The following is a 16667-nucleotide window of genomic DNA, read 5'->3' as shown; positions in this document are numbered from 1 at the left end:
GTCACATGGAGGAAGGGCAAATGAATGAGCCTGGAGAGGCAAGTCTCTTCAAAGTGAGAAATCCTATTAGCTCTTTAACCAGCACCATGCAGATTATTTTACAACATGAAATTTTATTTTATAAATTTAATTTAATATTAGCTGTATGCTGTCTTCACACCAGTGCAGATGGCATAGGTGATTTAAGTGGTTTAGGGTTAACAATTGCCATCAGTGAATCTGAATATTAATGACAAACCAATACAGAAAGCACAAAGGTGTTGATACTTGAATTTCTACGCAATTTTACTTAGGCTGCTCCTCTTCCCAGGGGGGTGGGGTTGCAAGCTCTCCCCGTGAACACTGGGGGCGTGGAGTGGGAAAGCCGCTTGCGTCACTGGGAGACCTGGCCACATCACGCCCCCCGGCCAACCAGTCTGGTCGACTGGGGGGCGTGGCTTACCCTTTTTAAACTGCCGTGCAGCCGGGGGCCTCCTTCTCCTTACCTCCTCCTTCATCGGATCTCCCGCCCTCCTGTTCTATTTTCATGTGTTTGCCATCTTGGCCTTGCTATGGACCACAGTTGGTCACCTGTTGAGGGGGCCAGGTAGGAATTTTTCCACTTAGCAAATTGGCACCAACCATGTGGTTTTCCCTGCCTCATAGCAATCGTCACAACTTTGTAAGGTTTGGTGGTTAGGCATTGGTAAAACCTGGTTATTGAAGGGGAGGTTGTGGCCTTCACCTGCCCCTCCTCTTTAAGGGTATTTCGTTAAAAGGATCCGGGTGTGTGGATCCAGTCCGAAGCCCGGGTATGGGCTAGGACCGTGCCACGACCCCATCGGGGACCCTGGGGGAACTCGCAGTTGATGTACATCAGGCTTCCTCAACCTTGGCCATCCAGATGTTTTGAGACTACAATTCCCATCATCCCTGACCACAGGTCCTGCTAGCTAGGGATCATGGGAGTTGTAGGCCAAAAACATCTGGAGGGCCAAGGCTGAGGAAGCCTGATGTACATCAACAGGGTTCTCCCTACTGGTGGTTGACCCTTATGAGACTACCTGCACGGCAGGCAAGAGTCAGATATAGTTGGTTCAGTTCCAGTCCCTAAGCCAATACTGCTCACATCTGTAACCAATAAAGTTGTGGCCTTAATTATCCCATGTAACCAAAATATTGGTGTCCGTGTGTTTTAGTATCCAAGAAATGGGGGTGGGCTCGGGGCCTTGCCATGCAAGTCTCTCTCTCTCTCTCTCACTCACTCACACACGCGCACACGCACACACACACACACTCTTTACAGATCTTTCACATTCTTTGTCAGGCTCTATCTACAACCCTAACACATTTGCTTTCAGGGTCTCTAACTGCTTTAAAAATAATAGATAATGCAGAGAGACATTGTATTCTCTGAAATTGTGTGTGTTGTTTTTTTTAAAAAAATCCAGCTATATCTGCACTTTTACTTAAAAAGGTTTCTCAAATGAATGCGTTTGAAACAAAGCAGGCAACAGTGAACTGTCATGCTGAAATAAACCAGTAATAAAGATCTAGAAAAGAGACAAAACAAAAGTGTGTGGTGCACAGTAGTTGATGTAAAACGGTGTATCTTGTAAACTCTTGTGTTAACTGTAACCATATTCCAGACCTATGTTTTACTGAAAACACGATCGTTGAGGCATGTCCTTGGTTGACTCAAAGTTCAGGCAAATATTTATAATCTATGTTTATACTTGGATTTATGTTTATATTGAAGTATTCTATAGAGAAACAAACTGCCTGGACAAACAGGGGGACTTGGTTACTTCCACTGATTTTATTTATTTATTCCTTCAACCAAGGAGAAACCCAAAGACTGTATCTCTCAGGCATATACTGAGCTACCTTAAGCCTTGGAATCTGCAGAGAAGTTGACAGTTTGAAAATGTAGCTTTTTAAAAGGCAACTGCTGGCTGGGTGGGTGTATTTAAAAAGACCCTTAAATCAGAAGTGGGTGGGAAGGCTACCAATGACCAGAGTGTATTTTATTTATTTTTTTGTGATCCAAATAGCTCATCTTTCCACTCCCCTGGCAACTTAGACTAGGTTTGGATGTACATTCGTACCATGGAAGTCGAACGGAATCAGTTCTGGAAGTCCGTTCGACTTACCAAGTGCGGCTTCTGATTGGCTGCAAGAAGCTGTGGAAGCCCTGTCGGACGTTCAGGTTCCAAAGAATGTTTGCAAACCAGAACACTCACTTCTGGGTTTGCGGTGTTCGGGAGCCAAATGTCCGAGTACCAAGGTGTTCGTGATCCAAGGTACAACTGTAATGGGAAACCATGGATTCCTGCTGTGTAGATGAACCTGCCTGAGTGCAGCACTCAAATACTTACCCCTCTTTCACAACCAGGTGGAGGAGCTTGGAAGCTCTTGCTTCAAGTTTTAAACCAACTGCATGTCCATGACAGTTCAACTGGGCAACCTCAATAGTTTGGTAACTTACTGTTATCCTGTGTTCATTTGCTTTCTCATAGAATTTCGTAAGTGGAATTGTGTTTGGATTATCCAAATCCATACTTCCAGGATTTGATTTTTTAGTTGTTGTTTTTTAAAAGATTGTTTTTGTTTTTATTATTAACAAACCTGCAAAGGAGAAATGTTTATAATTATTACCTCTAGCTGCTTTGCCTGTCAACCCAACTGGGATTTGTCCTGTGCCTGATATATGTTAACTAATATCTGATCATTGTTGAAATAAAGTAACTGCAAATGATCAGGTGGCATTTCACAACTGTTGGAGGGGAAGAGGAGAGTGTTTTTTTTTAAAAAAAGAATAAGATTTTGTAGTTAAGAAGATCAGAGATCTGCTATGCAAATGTTAGACAAAATAAAACATTTCCATTAGCTACAGACTGTACTTAAAAACCATTTATCAAAATTGCATGTTTAGTCTTACCCTGGTTGTCTTGAGGAAAATTACAAGTACAAATCACAAAGGAACTATAGTTAGCCAGAGAACAAAGCCTGTGAGTCCACTGAACCTTTTGTGTGCATGCCTTGTCTCTTCAAATGCTATTCCCCTTCTTGTTCGAAAATCTGGCAGTGCACAATCCTGGCAAATCCTTTGTGCACATAATGAAGAAAGACTAAAGGGCCAAATTATCCTAGTAAGGTCATTTAAGGTAATGACATGTTATATTCAGCTCCTATTGAAATACAAGAGACTTGATGTATAATAAAACTTATTACAAAGGGTGAGCCATCCAGCAAGAAAACAATACACATGCAATTGTAACACAGTTGTTGCACACATAACATCTTTTTGGATATTGAATTATTTCTAATTCTTAGAATTTAGAACTAAGGCTTGGAGTCTGAGTAGACACTGAAATTGACGGGGCTTTGATTGATTTCACTGTATCTATCCTAAGTCTTGATCCATCTGACCTTATGTGTTGAACAAAATACAGTGGTACCCCACAAGACGAATGCCTCGCAAGACGGAAAACCCGCTAGACGAAAGGGTTTTCCGTTTTTCGATGCGCTTCGCAGGACGAATTTCCCTATGGGCTTGCTTCGCAAGACGAAAATGTCTTGCGAGTCTTGAGATTGTTTTTTGCTCCCCGCTAAACCACTAATAGCCTTTTAGCAGCTAATCCGCTAATCCCTTAAGACTTTAATAGCCGCTAAGCCGCTAATAGGGTTGCTTCGCAAGACGAAAAAACCGCTAGACGAAGAGACTCACGGAATGAATTAATTTCATCTTGCGAGGCACCACTGTATATGTGGATGCAGCCTAAAATTGTTAATGGGTTGTTTTAAAGACATCAACCATTATTTGTTATATCACATACTTCCTCAGTTGTGAATTTAGACTTCATTTGAAGAAGATGTATTATGCAATCCTTTTGTCTTTCACATTTGGAACAAATTGCAATAGTCAGTTGATACGTTTAGAAGCTTTTAACATTTGTCAGGTGGTGTTTTTTTTAATGCAAACCTAAATAACGTTGCAAAATTTGCTGGTAATCTGAAATATAATCTGAAATTGGAATATAAATCTTGCAAGTGTGGATCTTGTAAATATAAATCTTGCAGCCCTGTTGTTAGACTTTTTTATTCAGTGTTGTAAAATAGAACAGGGGTAGTCAATATGTTGTTGGACAACTCCCGTCATCCCTCGCTATTGGTTTTGCTGATTGAGGCTTATGGGAGTAAACTATGTCTTGAGGGTGCCTCATTCTAATGTTAAGTACCATCTGCATTGGGCTGTAATGCCAAATTATGTTTTAGTGTTATGTGTGCAAGTGTTAGGCTTACCAGCTGTCCCATTCCCTTTCACCTTCTGTCATGGCTGTGAGAAGGCAATCAGAAGTTTTCATTTCTGTTTTAAACTGTCCACAGTTTAGCATGTACAATATAGCTAAACCCAGGCGACCTGTGAGTAGTATTAACTGGTTTACAGAAACAACTTCAATCAGGGGTTTATGAAGCTAGCTTGTTTCAATAAACCATAGGCAAGATTCACCACTATAGCTTCTAGTATCCTTCACAGCTATGCCATAATAGAGGAAGCAGACAGCACATGAGCCCCAACACTGGTTCATGTTATGCTAAGTTACATTTTAGTACATTCAAATGTACCGTCTTTTAGAAGACGGTCTTACTATTAAGTTCATTTTATGCATTGAATGGGGTGCAACAAAACTCTGCAGTTCTTAATTCATGAACAAGCTTCCATGTGCTTCCACTCCGCATTCCACCCTTGCAGACATTCCATGGTTACTGAGCATGCTCAGTTCTCATTGGGCTGCACTTTTAGTATTTTTTATTTTATTTGTGCAGACCTTGAGCTCCCCAGACTTACTGATACATCCCTCTTGTGTGTAGATAGTGCCCTTTTTTGCTACGAAAGGACTGGCACTTAGAGAATGGGTTCATTATTAGTATACAGTGTAAGGCTTTCTGTCAGGAAACAATTGAAGAGAATACCATTGTTTAATATTCTGACTGCCAGCATTTCATGCACTGCTACCCATCCCAGGTACAGATGAGGAAAAGGTCAAATGCTAGCCCTCTTCATGTTACACAAGCAGATAACGAAGACATGAATCTCAGGAATTTGCAGCCGCGGATTTAATGAGGGCAGTGATGTCAAACCATTCATTGAAAATGTGAGGAGAATGAGGCTTTCGGCAGCTGGTGTGCAGGAGAGCTACAATTGTCTGTATTGATAACCTGAATGTTGTTATGGCAAGTTGCACTGGGCATGGATAAGGAATCCTCAAGTGCTGCTGGCTGTAAATTAAAGTGCCAACCTTGTCACAGCTTATTAACAGGTTACCTTCAATCAAGTTTAAAGGAGCAAGCCTGCTCTTAAATGGCTATTATTTGAAAGGGACACATTTAGTGGAATTTCACCCCCACTACCACCGTCCATTACTTGATTGTGTACAGGCATTCATTAAATAATGATAATAAAATAGTAAAGTTGTCACATGAGAAACATATAGTATAGTAAAGTATACATGAGAAACAATTTTAGTAAGCACTGAAAAAACATCAGTGTTGGCACTCAGAGAGAAGTTGGTTCTGTAAGATGGGTGCCACCATAGAAAAGGTCCTCCCCCTGATTTCTGCTAACCAGAGATAATTGGGACCAAAACTATATAGTGGTTTACTGGTAAGGACAAGCACTTTGAACTGGGACAGGAAACAAATAAGTTCCAAAGCAGGTGATAACATGTATGAAAATATGAGATCACCAAACCATGGATAACACTAGAAAGGTCTCTCCCAGCAACAGGGGCTGCCAGTGAATCAGTCAAAACTGATAACAGACAGTCATGCTGCAGCCGCAAGCAGGGAATCCAAGAGCATGCCCCCATATGACCTCTGTCAGTTCTTTCATGGGTAACATTAAATACAATACTCAGTCATAAGGAATTCAATGGGATAACTGCTCCAAGATAGCTGGAATCTGCCCTTATGAGAAAAATGTGATAATTACTATGCTAACAAGCCTTCACCAGCTAGGATGGACAAAGGTCTAGAGTGCAAGTTAAGTCTCAACCCATGCTGTGACTTTTCTGAATCCTCTGGCAGAATCAACTGAAACTCTGAGCAAATCTGACACATAGGTGCTAAGGGGCTTTCCAGTAAATTCCCTGTAAGAAAAGCGGAAATAACTTAGCAAAGGAAGAATGCTACTAAATATTTAACCACATGCTAAAGGTTAATCTGTTTCAAGAGGCTTGTTTGCCAGAGAATTTTGGGAAGAAATGTAGGTGGGGAAAGCATTTCTATTTTTGGAATATACGTTTGATATACCCTGCTCTAACATGAGGCCGCAAGGGGTCTCCTTTTCAGCTTACTGAACAGATCAACACCTGAAACATCTTAACCAGGTGATGCTCTTGGCCCACCTGCTGCATTTAATTTACAGTGCAGATATTTAAATACTAAGGCTATTTTAGTGTACATGAAATCTGGGAATCTTTGGAACTGTCCAATTTCTTGCTTGTGAAGCACAATCCTATATGTACTTGCTCAGAAGTAAATTCTACTTTGTTTAGTGGAGCTTACTTTGACGTAAATATGTTGCAGAATGTAGCCTAAGTGTGCTTTCTCCGCTAGTGGAATTTATGAACTAAGCCTAATGAAGAAACCTTACCCCACCCCCTTTTTTGTACAGCATAATTCTACACTTGAATTTTATGTGCAGGAGCTATAAACTCAAGTGTATCCAAGTCTGTTGTCTCCATTTCTGGAAAACGGAAACTGAATATTAAGGTGTAACCCTCCTTCAAGAACACCCAAATTGTAGGGGGTTTTTTTGCTTTGCAAGCAGCAAAGATTATTAATATGGGGAGCAACAACCACTGCCCATTGGCCACCTCCCCTACATTTATACTTTAAATTGATTTCTGTTTTGTAGGGGAATCTTGGAGTCTCTTGTGCAAGATTAAATGGAGTGAAAAGTGGTGATAGTCTTCTCTAGGAAGCAAAGATAAACAATACACTCACTTGTATTGCATAATTTAGCTAGGTGTCCAACTGGAGCGCAGAAGGAATCTGTTTCCTGATTCCAGAGTTTTCATCCAGTTTGGATAGTGAGTGTTTTTGATCCAATTGTTTTGTGGCAACAGCTGTTCACCAGCTGCTGTCAGAGGTAAACGAGATACCAGTTTATTTTTAAACTTTAGTTTGCTAAATGAAAATTTCCTTCAGAAGCCTCACCTCAGCATCAAAATATCTTCTTAAATTCCTAGAATTGCTGGTGTACCATGTGAATTTTGACTGCTCTTCTGTATGCTGAAAACCAACCCAAAAGTAAAATGGAAGGTTATGTTAGCTGGAAAGAAGCTGCTCCTGTTTTACATGTTTATAACAAAAATGCAAAGAACAGGAAGGAGGAAGAAGTTGCAGTGTAGGATATGGGGGAAATAGAATGTTAGGAAAAGTCCCACCATGAAACAAACTGGAGGAGGAAAACCAGGTACGCAGGTGAAATTGGATCCTGAGAAAACCATCCAACGGTGCTTCAGAAATTTTATGTACCCTTTATATAAGAAAACTGGGAATTTTGTGGAAGAAGAAGAAGAAGAGGAGGAGGAGTTTGGATTTGATATCCCGCCTTTCACTCCCCTTCAGGAGTCTCAAAGCGGCTAACATTCTCCTTTCCCCTCCTCCCCCACAACAAACACTCTGTGAGGTGAGTGGGGCTGAGAGACTTCAAAGAAGTGTGACTGGCCCAAGGTCACCCGGCAGCTGCATGTGCAGGAGCGGAGACGCAAACCCGGTTCCCCAGATTATGAATCTTCCGCTCTTAACCACTACACCACACTGGCTCTCTATTGGATAGTACGAGAGGATATATTGATTAAATATTATCTTTCCTAACTCATGCTAATGAGTCACACATATATAGCAGAGTTCATTCCCCGTTATACACAGCAAGAAGCTAGTTGCAGATTCGTTTGAATCACTTTAGTTAAGCAATCCAGTCTGGCATCCCCAGATTGATGTGTATTCCTGGTAAGACCCCTTTGATTCCCTCCTAAAAGAATAAAGACACAAGAGTCTTCCTTAAAAGTAATGTTTACTTGCATTCATTTCAGAGTATGATCCCTGAAGGCAGGCTTTAGCTTGTAGTTACAGATAAGAGTGTGGCTTAAACATATTTTATAAGGATGGGCCCATGTGCTTCTGGCTGGGAGACATCAGTGCAGTCCAAGAGAAGAAATGGCATCAAAAGAGAGAAATGGTTGCGTGACTGGACCTTTTGTGGGATCTGCAAGGGTCATGCCCATCTACTGGTCACCTGCAGGGGGAGGATCTCCAGAGCAGGTGTAACAGGAAGTTCAACTGGCTGGATCAACATCCCCCTGTCTATGTCCTCTCTAGGCAAGCAAGGAATGTTGTACTTGACTGCTCCAATGGATTACATCCCACAAAACTAGTGGAAATTACCCAATATTGCTCATGAGAATTCTAAGATACCAAAACTGAGGTTCATAAATGGATAATGTAATGTGTTAATTTATAGGTCTATGCATGCCTTCCCCCAACCCAACTTGGGGAAGACTCAACCAGAATCTTGCCCCAAATAATAATGTTTAATTATGGCTTTTGAAAACCTCTATTATTGGGAGGGTGAGGGGGGAAGGAAATGATGGTCCTGGGTTAGGTGTCCTCTTCCTCCCCTGGGACACTTAAAAAAAAATCTTTTGGGGGCTTGCTTCCACAGTGTGTTCCCTGTGTACAACATGCTGGTTAAACAGTTTACTGCAGCCAGCAGGAATGCATCCTTCCTGCACCAGCTGGTGAGCGGAGGCTTCAATCTTGCTCAATTTCAGTGGTCTTCTTTAGCTATAGTGTCTTAGAATTTGCTGCTGTTTTTATTTTAATTGGTTGTGAATTTTGCTGTTCTTTCACTTTGAACACCAGTGTATGTAATGTAAATCATTAATTTTGTGTAAACCAAAAGAAGTATTTGCTGGCAAATGTAAATGTACCTTCGAATCTAATGCACACCTTAATTTTCACAATATAATTTGGCCAAAAAAGTGAGCATTAGATTCAAGTAAATACGGTATGTATAATGGGGATGCGGGACTTGAAGGAAGGCTGACTGAATTGTACATAACCCATTACATTAACCACTTTTACAGCATTGGAACTTACTTAATGGCTGTCATATAGTTGTGGAATGCTAGAGAAATAACATTAGATATTTTGAAAGTCGGTAAAAGTGCAATCCTGTACATCTCTACTCAGAAGTAATCCCACTGGCTGACATCCAGCACTGTGTTAGTGAAAGATGATTTTCAGACAAGGAATCTTTCTCTTGCCTCCTCACCCTGGAAGTCCCAGAACCACCCAAAGATGGGGAGGAAAAAGAGAACTGAGGTCTTCATGAGAGGGAAAGGTTAATTGTTTGAGCTTGCATCTGCCCACACAACATTGAGTATCACCCATTGAATTCAATGACATTTACATCCAGGTGAGTAGGTATAGGTTGCAGCTGCAAATTATAATTGAGAAGTCTGTTGTGCTGTTTGAGCCTGGGTTGGAAAGTATATTCTATTCAGTGGTATCTAGAATTGCAAGTCTGTTGCCTGCATAAACTAATACGGATTGAATCCAATGTAGCATCATTAGCACAATAATTTACCACTAATGGAACAAGGTGCATTGGATGCCATCGTCAGTTTATTATTTCAGCCAGTTTTTGGAAATCAAGAAATAATTTAACAACTTTTTACACCTTAATTGTAGAAAATTAAATGAACGAATGAATCATGAAAAATTTGTATTAAACTAGCAAAGAACTAGTACTGTATACTTGCATGATGTGTGACGTTATAGGGATATTTAAAACAGCAACAACATTATTTTTCACTTAATGTTTACTTTTATAAGCTTTAGTTGACCCATTCTTCTTTATTCCTTCAGGGTAATTTAATTTTCAGAACCTTAGTTTTTTTAAGTAGTGTTAGGAATTCCTAAACGTATATGTCAATAAGTATTTAGACACTCAGGATTTCAGGCAGCAAAGGCAACGATCATAAAGGTAATGATCACAAACAGTGAGCATATTGATAACAAAACTGAATGCACTGTGGGTATAATAGGGGACAGGGGCTACGGGCTACGTTGCAAGACACGACATCTATTACCACCCTTTGTATTCTTTTAGCCTTTTGTTAGTAGTTTGTAGCATGACTAGATTTCTGGGTCATTGGGCATTTTTCTCCTCCCTCCCAATTTTAGAAGAAGCTTCTTTAGTGGAATGTTGAGAATGAAGCCATGCTTTTCTTTTCTTATTGTACCAATCATTAACTCTTGCTGGGAGAACATTGTCCTTGTAAACAACTGCTTCACTACAGGAAGAAAAGGTTGGAGGTGGGGCAGCAGGGGAAGAATGAATAAATACTCACTTGTTCCAAATGCCTTATATAGTATTGATGCCTGGATTTTGGCAAATTGATATCTTGTCTTCAGAACCTCTGCTCAACCAGTCTAGTAGTTAGCTGCCAGGTAATGTTCTGTTTCCTCTCTTGGAACTTCAACGTGAAAACATTATTATGGCAATTTCAGTTTCTGCAAAAATGGAGGAGGGACATAGCAGTGATATAGCTTATTTCCACCATTAAATTGGTCCACACAACGATGTGTTCACCATACCAAGATTAGTTCAATAAATGAAAACCTTACAATAGAAGGATGTGTGCAGTCTTGAAAGGGTATCAGTTTTACTTATACCATAATTCTAGGCCCAGAAAGTGTTGAATTGAACTATTGGGAAAAATTAATCAAAGGAATAATAAGCCAGATGTTGTTAACTGTCTACAGGCTCACCACCCCCATCCTTCTCCCTCATGTCTAAACACTGCCAAATAGTGGTTCATCTTCAAATCATAGGGCAGATCCATACCATGCATTTAAAACACATTCAATTCTCATTTAAAGCTCATAACCTCCCCCAAAGAATCCTGGGAGCTGTAGTTTATTAAAGGTGTTGGGAACTGTAGTTCTGTGGAGGGGGGGAGAGAATCACACTTAATAGGATTCTTTGGGGCAAATTACATGTGTTTAATGTGCATTTGATGTGTTTTAAATATATGGTATGGATCTGCCCAGAGCTTATGAAGCTGACTTGTTTTTAACTAGCCGTAATTAAGGTTCTCCACAGTTTAGGGTTTGGATGACAAGCTAAACTCTGCCCAATTTAAAATGGAATGAGAAGCTTCTGATGTCCTCCTCATGGCCACACTGGAGGGGAGGGGAAGAGCCTATGAACCTGTGTGTGTGTTAGACTTGCTCTCTCAACCTTTTAAAGCAGAGGTTGCCAACATGGTACTTTCCAGATGTTTTGGACTGCACCACCCACCAGCCCTAGCCAGTATGTCTGAGGGTCAGAGATAAAGGGTGTTATAGTCTGAAATAACCAGAAGGTGATATGTTGACTACCCGTGTGCTAATCCATGTTTAGCATTATATCAGAACATACCCTAAATCAAGAACATGCAAGTTTATTATATGCCAATGCCGTTCACTTAATGTCCCTATAAATTGCAGTCTACTATTTATGAAAGCTGCAGTCAAAAAAGAGAGAAGGCAGTACAATTGCCCCAATCATCTTAAGATCATTTTCCAGTCTATCAGAAAAGTTTGTTTTAATTTACTGCTTTTTCCAAAATAAAAATGCATTTAAAAGGTCTATAAAATTTCTAAATCACTTAATATCAACATGCCAGAACTATTTCTAAATTATTATTTCTACAGACTAGATTGGAAATACGAATATCACAGAATTATGTCTAATTTTAAAATACAATTGGACTTTGAGGAGAGGGAGATAAGGAAGAAAACTCTTTATACTGGGTTTACCATATTTAAATGTTCACACCTCCCTAATAAATATTGTAACACTCCTAATCTCAGCTGATAAAAGTATGAGCCTAGTTTGAGGTGAATTTTTTAAATCTAAAATTGTTCTTTTCAGTTGCTTTCTGTAGAAATTGGACATAGGAGATTTTGAGAGATCTAAAGTATATAACAAGAAATGAATTTAAAAGCAATTGTTTGTGCTGAAGTGTTCAGCTTTTGTGTCTTCTAGCTGAAGGTGTTGCAAAGGTTAATAGCTAGGCAGTCACATCTATTGCAGCAAAAAGCACTTCAGCTAAATCAGTGTTAGCTTCCATTTAAGGAAGAATGTCTGCTACAACCATTGGTATTTACTAACTGTGCCTATGAAAACATTCCTTTTCACCCTCAGATGCTCATTCAGCTGTCTGTTGTCTAAGGGACATTATTACAAGCTTTACCATGCAGTTGGAAAAATTAACTGCACATTTTAATACTGTGAACAGTAGCATCTGACTTCCACCTCTGTAGAATTTAGTTACTGCAATGCTGCTGTTGTGATGGTTCTAAAAACTTTTTGCATAAACCACAATTTTTTGCAGATTGTGGGTGCTGCAAATGCTTTAAAAACAAAATAGTCTTCATGTTAAATCAGACTCAGCAGTTGAATTCATCCTGCCTTGTCTAGAAATAGGTTAACCCCTTGAAATTCCCACAACAGTCAATGATAGTTTGTTGGATGGAGGATATTACTTTTGAATGTGACCAATGAGTTGGTTTTGCTTAGTTGTTTAAAGGTACAATAGATGCCATCTTGCAAGCTGTAAAAAGACATGTTTTAAACTGCTCTTGGAAAGAAACTATAGCTCTCCCACTCCTTATTTTACAATCATTCCTAATAGCACTTTTGTTTTGGATTTAGATCAAACATAATTGTTCTTGCATCATAGCACCAGAAAATCAAATAGGTGAAAGTTTCTTAAGTGTTCCATTTTCAAACAGTACTCACAAATACAAAAAATGCAATAAAACTCTTATTCATTAAAAATGTGTGTCATGTCTGTACAAGGTTAGAAAGAAGGAAGGAAGGAAATAAATATTGATCTAAACATGTAAGATTTCCTGTAGGCCAAAAAATTTTCTAGCCTGTTATGTTCCCTATTCCTCCACTAAAATGAGACATCTCCCCACCCCCAATTTTAAATGTGTGTTCTGTGTACTACTTGAAGCATGAGTCAAAGGTTATTGTCAAATTTCCCAAGAATATCTAACATAGTAACTAATTTTACAAATTCTGATGCTTTTTGTTTTTCGGTGGCAGCATGGAGACTCAGGGTTGAGGTTGTCTTGAGTGATGGCAGATTCTCCTCTCCCATTCTTACCACTTTCTGAAGTTTTATACAGTAAGTCCCCCTGTATTGATCACCTTTTAAGCTAATAGGCAAGCCTGTGTGAGTTCCATGGTGCTCTCTCTGCCCAGGAAAAAGTGCAGTGCAGTTCACTACTTTATTTCCTTCCAGATGGTGGGAGTGGGCTTTTCAGGTGAAGATGGAATTGGGGGGGGGGGGGGACTGAGCATTGGAAAAGTGGTGAAAAGGGGAAGTTACAGAGGGAGAGCTAAGTAAGCAAATGGGCAGCCAGCCATTTATTGCAAGGCTGTGTTGGTATGTCGGAAGTAAAACAGCTGTGGAGGAATGTAAGTAATGTGAGGAATGCTTGCATTGGGAAAGTGGCTAATTATCCCTTGAAAGGTTGCAAGGTTTTTGAACATCTTTCTCTCCCAAGTCACTTTGCATAGCCATTGTTCAGCTTGTTCATTTATAACCCAGTGGCAAAGCATTTAATAAGATGGAATAGAAAGGTCCCCAAAGACTATACTGATGAAACTGCTCAGGCTTGAATAAGTCTACTGAAGGAAGTTCAGAGGACTAAAATTCATCAGAGAGGGGTTTTGTTAAGCAAAGAATCAAACAGGTCCCTGTATTAAGGGTCAGGTGGATCAGGCTCAAAAACTGCAAATGCTAATAGAGGTGGGTGGATTTTTTGAAAGAAGCACCATTGTATCCCCTGGGGAGATACTGAAATTCAAAATGGGTTGTATAATAGAATATATTTTTATCAATAAAAGACATTCTGCTCTTGTATTTTTACCTTCAGTTTATCCCAAGGGATAGGTGTAGTCAGTTTTGAATGGCACTGGCAATATATGGTTTCAAAGTCTGGTTGAGAATTGTGTTCTTTGAGCCATGTGTTTTAATCATTCTTGATTTAGGCATCTGCTTTTTTGTTGTTGCTGCTCTTGTTTCCACAACTTGATGTTTAAAAGGAAGTATAATTACTGTAATATCAAGTGTTTATTTCAGTGCTAAGGAATTTAATCAATTCTCTATATTAATCTCAGATGTGTAACTGTGTAAGTATCCTTTTAAATAAATGGTTGTATCAGAGTCAGCATATTTGGAATTGTTGTTAATAGGCTATTGAATTTAAAAAAAAACACAAAATCACAGGAAGATTATTTGAGCAGTGTGTGTGTGCACGCACACATACTCTCTTCTCTCTCTCTCTCTCTCTCTCTCTCTCACACACACACACACACACACACATATATGCTTGTGTGTGTATATAAATACCGGTATATATGTATCTCCACACACATAATAAACACATACAAACATACCTTGCTAATAGAGGAGCAATGTATAGAAGCTGAGAAAATAATGAAAAAAATTCTAAGTGTAATTTACCCCTTAAATCTTGGATACTCTGAAACATTTAAAGATGGTAAAACCCTGAAATTCTATTGATTCGTTCAGCCATAATAGAAAACTATGGTTGTCCAGTATGAGAAGAAGGTGTGGCCAGCCTTGTGCTTCCACATTTCCCCCTTCTACCTCTTACTTCATGCAGCATCCCTTCAGATTTCCTTGAACTACAACTTCTATCATCCCTGGGCATTGGCTGTGTTGGGTAGGGCTGATGGGAGCTGGAGTTCAACAATCTTTGGAGAACACAATGTTAATTACCATTGGCTTAAGCTATGCTGAATACTGCTGAATTGTCTCCAACCATAGTTTAACAAAACAGTTCCCAAAGTTCAGGAAATCATGGCAAACTGGTTGGTATAGAATCAAAAGCTGCTCCTCATAGACGTGAGAAAAGGGGGCACTCACAAACTTGAAGCTGTTCTGCAGTGAGTGCTGACTTCAGCAGAGACAAACCAAGGTTACCCTGGACAGCGCCATGCAGGGCTCAGGAGTTCATGAGAACAAAACTCAGATATTGCTTCAGCAGTAGTCATCCTCCAAATGAGCTTTACATGACTCAGTAGCTACCTCCACGTTTGCTGAGAGAAGCCTCTTATTTAAAGGACCCCAGCTTGATGTATCAGTTATTGACTGTGGCAGAGTAGAGGAGACTGTAGTTGTACTAGAACTTCTGAGTTGGAGTTGTCACAGGAGGGCCACACAACATTGTCATGCTGGATGGATACTGGCACCATGGGCTCTTCTGGAAGAAGTTGGTTAGGTGCTTCTGGGACTGACACTGAGGGCAATTCCCTGTCCCACTCTGAATCTGCAACCTCCTCTCCTGATGAAAAAGAGCTTGGCACCAGGGGCATAACCAGGTTCCTCATTATATCTGCATTGTGCCCATGTGACTCAAAACATCTGATATGGAATGCAGGGGCTTTCATGAGGTCTGTTTTGTAAAATGGGTTACTGGTGCTAATAGTAGTGGGCCACAGCTCTCCTGAACAAAGCATCTATGCTAGAATGTGCACAGGGCTGGCTGAGCATAATTATCTCGACTGCTTCATTTTCTGCTTCTCACCAAGCAACAGAACAGTTCTCCTAGAGGTTTCTCAATATGCAAGTGGCTCAGAGGATCTAACATGGATGGCACTTCTTAGTTTTCCAGTAGCTACTTTAGGATGCTGCTTCCATGATGCTTCTCTTTAGTGATATAGCCTTGGGGAGCAACATGTGTGTGGCATGGTGTTTCCCACCAGCCCATCCTTTTTAGGTCTCCAGGTTCCAGGGATGCTTGATAGCTGAAGTCATCGGTGACCAGAATGTCATCAGTTCTCAGAAACAGATTTAAGTGTCATTGCCATTTTTGTGACCATGGTGTTGGTGTACAAGGAACAATAATTGTCGTGTAGAATCTGTGGGGATGGCCCTTGATCTTAGAACAGCTTTGTTATCACAGGCTAGAACATGAGAACTCATACCAATGCAGGCAGCTTGTTAATCATTCTGTAACTGAGATGTGGTTTAGCAAACAGTCATTGAAGGCACCTGACTGCTTGTGTGTTATTTAAAAACACTGTCACAAAGAAATGTGTGGACAGAGGTCATTGGAAACATTTGGGTTGGGGCAGAAGCAGCCACAAAGGTGTAGTCTGCTCATATAGTCTGCTCAAACTGCTTCTGTTTACCATGGATGATCTCTCGGTGAGATTTTTTTTGGGATGTCTTTTAAAAATTAACTTATTTTAAAAACTAACTTCCTTTTCCTACATTCACATTCTCCAACACACTCAGGGAGTTATAAGGTGAGTGGTAACCAGCAAGTACATATAAGTGAGTTTCTTGCCAAAAGAAGGTGTGTTCTACGGTTTGGCACAATTTGGTATGGCTGCTGCTCTGCCTTTATCAATATTTCTTCTTCCCCTGACTCCTGTGTCCTTATTTTTTAAAACACCTTGATTCCTCTGAAGGCCAAGTTTGTTCAGTGTGACCCCAAATCATAGACCTCTTGCATTTCTCAGACTTTTGCCTTCTGTTTTCTGCCAACATAGCTTTATCTTCAGATGGCTTCACAATCTG

At 40.1% G+C, this 16667-nt stretch overlaps 1 protein-coding gene and 1 long non-coding RNA gene across 3 annotated transcripts in view; one reads left to right on the top strand and one right to left on the bottom strand.

The window, feature by feature from the left end:
• The window catches only part of PAWR (pro-apoptotic WT1 regulator), a gene marked incomplete at its 5' end in the record, with an annotated part of 56077 nt that overhangs the window by 15630 nt on the left and 23780 nt on the right, over window positions 1–16667 (top strand). The gene's annotated exons all lie outside the window — the stretch shown is intronic.
• Window positions 6975–16667, bottom strand: part of LOC310658711 — a 31967-nt gene continuing 22274 nt past the window's right edge. Inside the window, exons 4-5 of one of the 2 annotated variants that reach the window (XR_014502440.1) lie at window positions 10407–10532; window positions 6975–7278 (exon numbers count right to left, since the gene is read on the bottom strand). This is a non-coding gene — a long non-coding RNA (uncharacterized lncRNA). Of the gene's footprint in view, window positions 7279–10278; window positions 10533–16667 lie in introns of those variants that run through there. The other variant, XR_014502441.1, reaches the window with a different exon arrangement.

Source organism: Podarcis tiliguerta (assembly GCF_965153285.1).
Source record: "Podarcis tiliguerta genome assembly, chromosome: 10".
NCBI classification, from domain to species: domain Eukaryota; kingdom Metazoa; phylum Chordata; class Lepidosauria; order Squamata; family Lacertidae; genus Podarcis; species Podarcis tiliguerta.
This window is presented reverse-complemented; position numbering and strand designations above follow the sequence as displayed.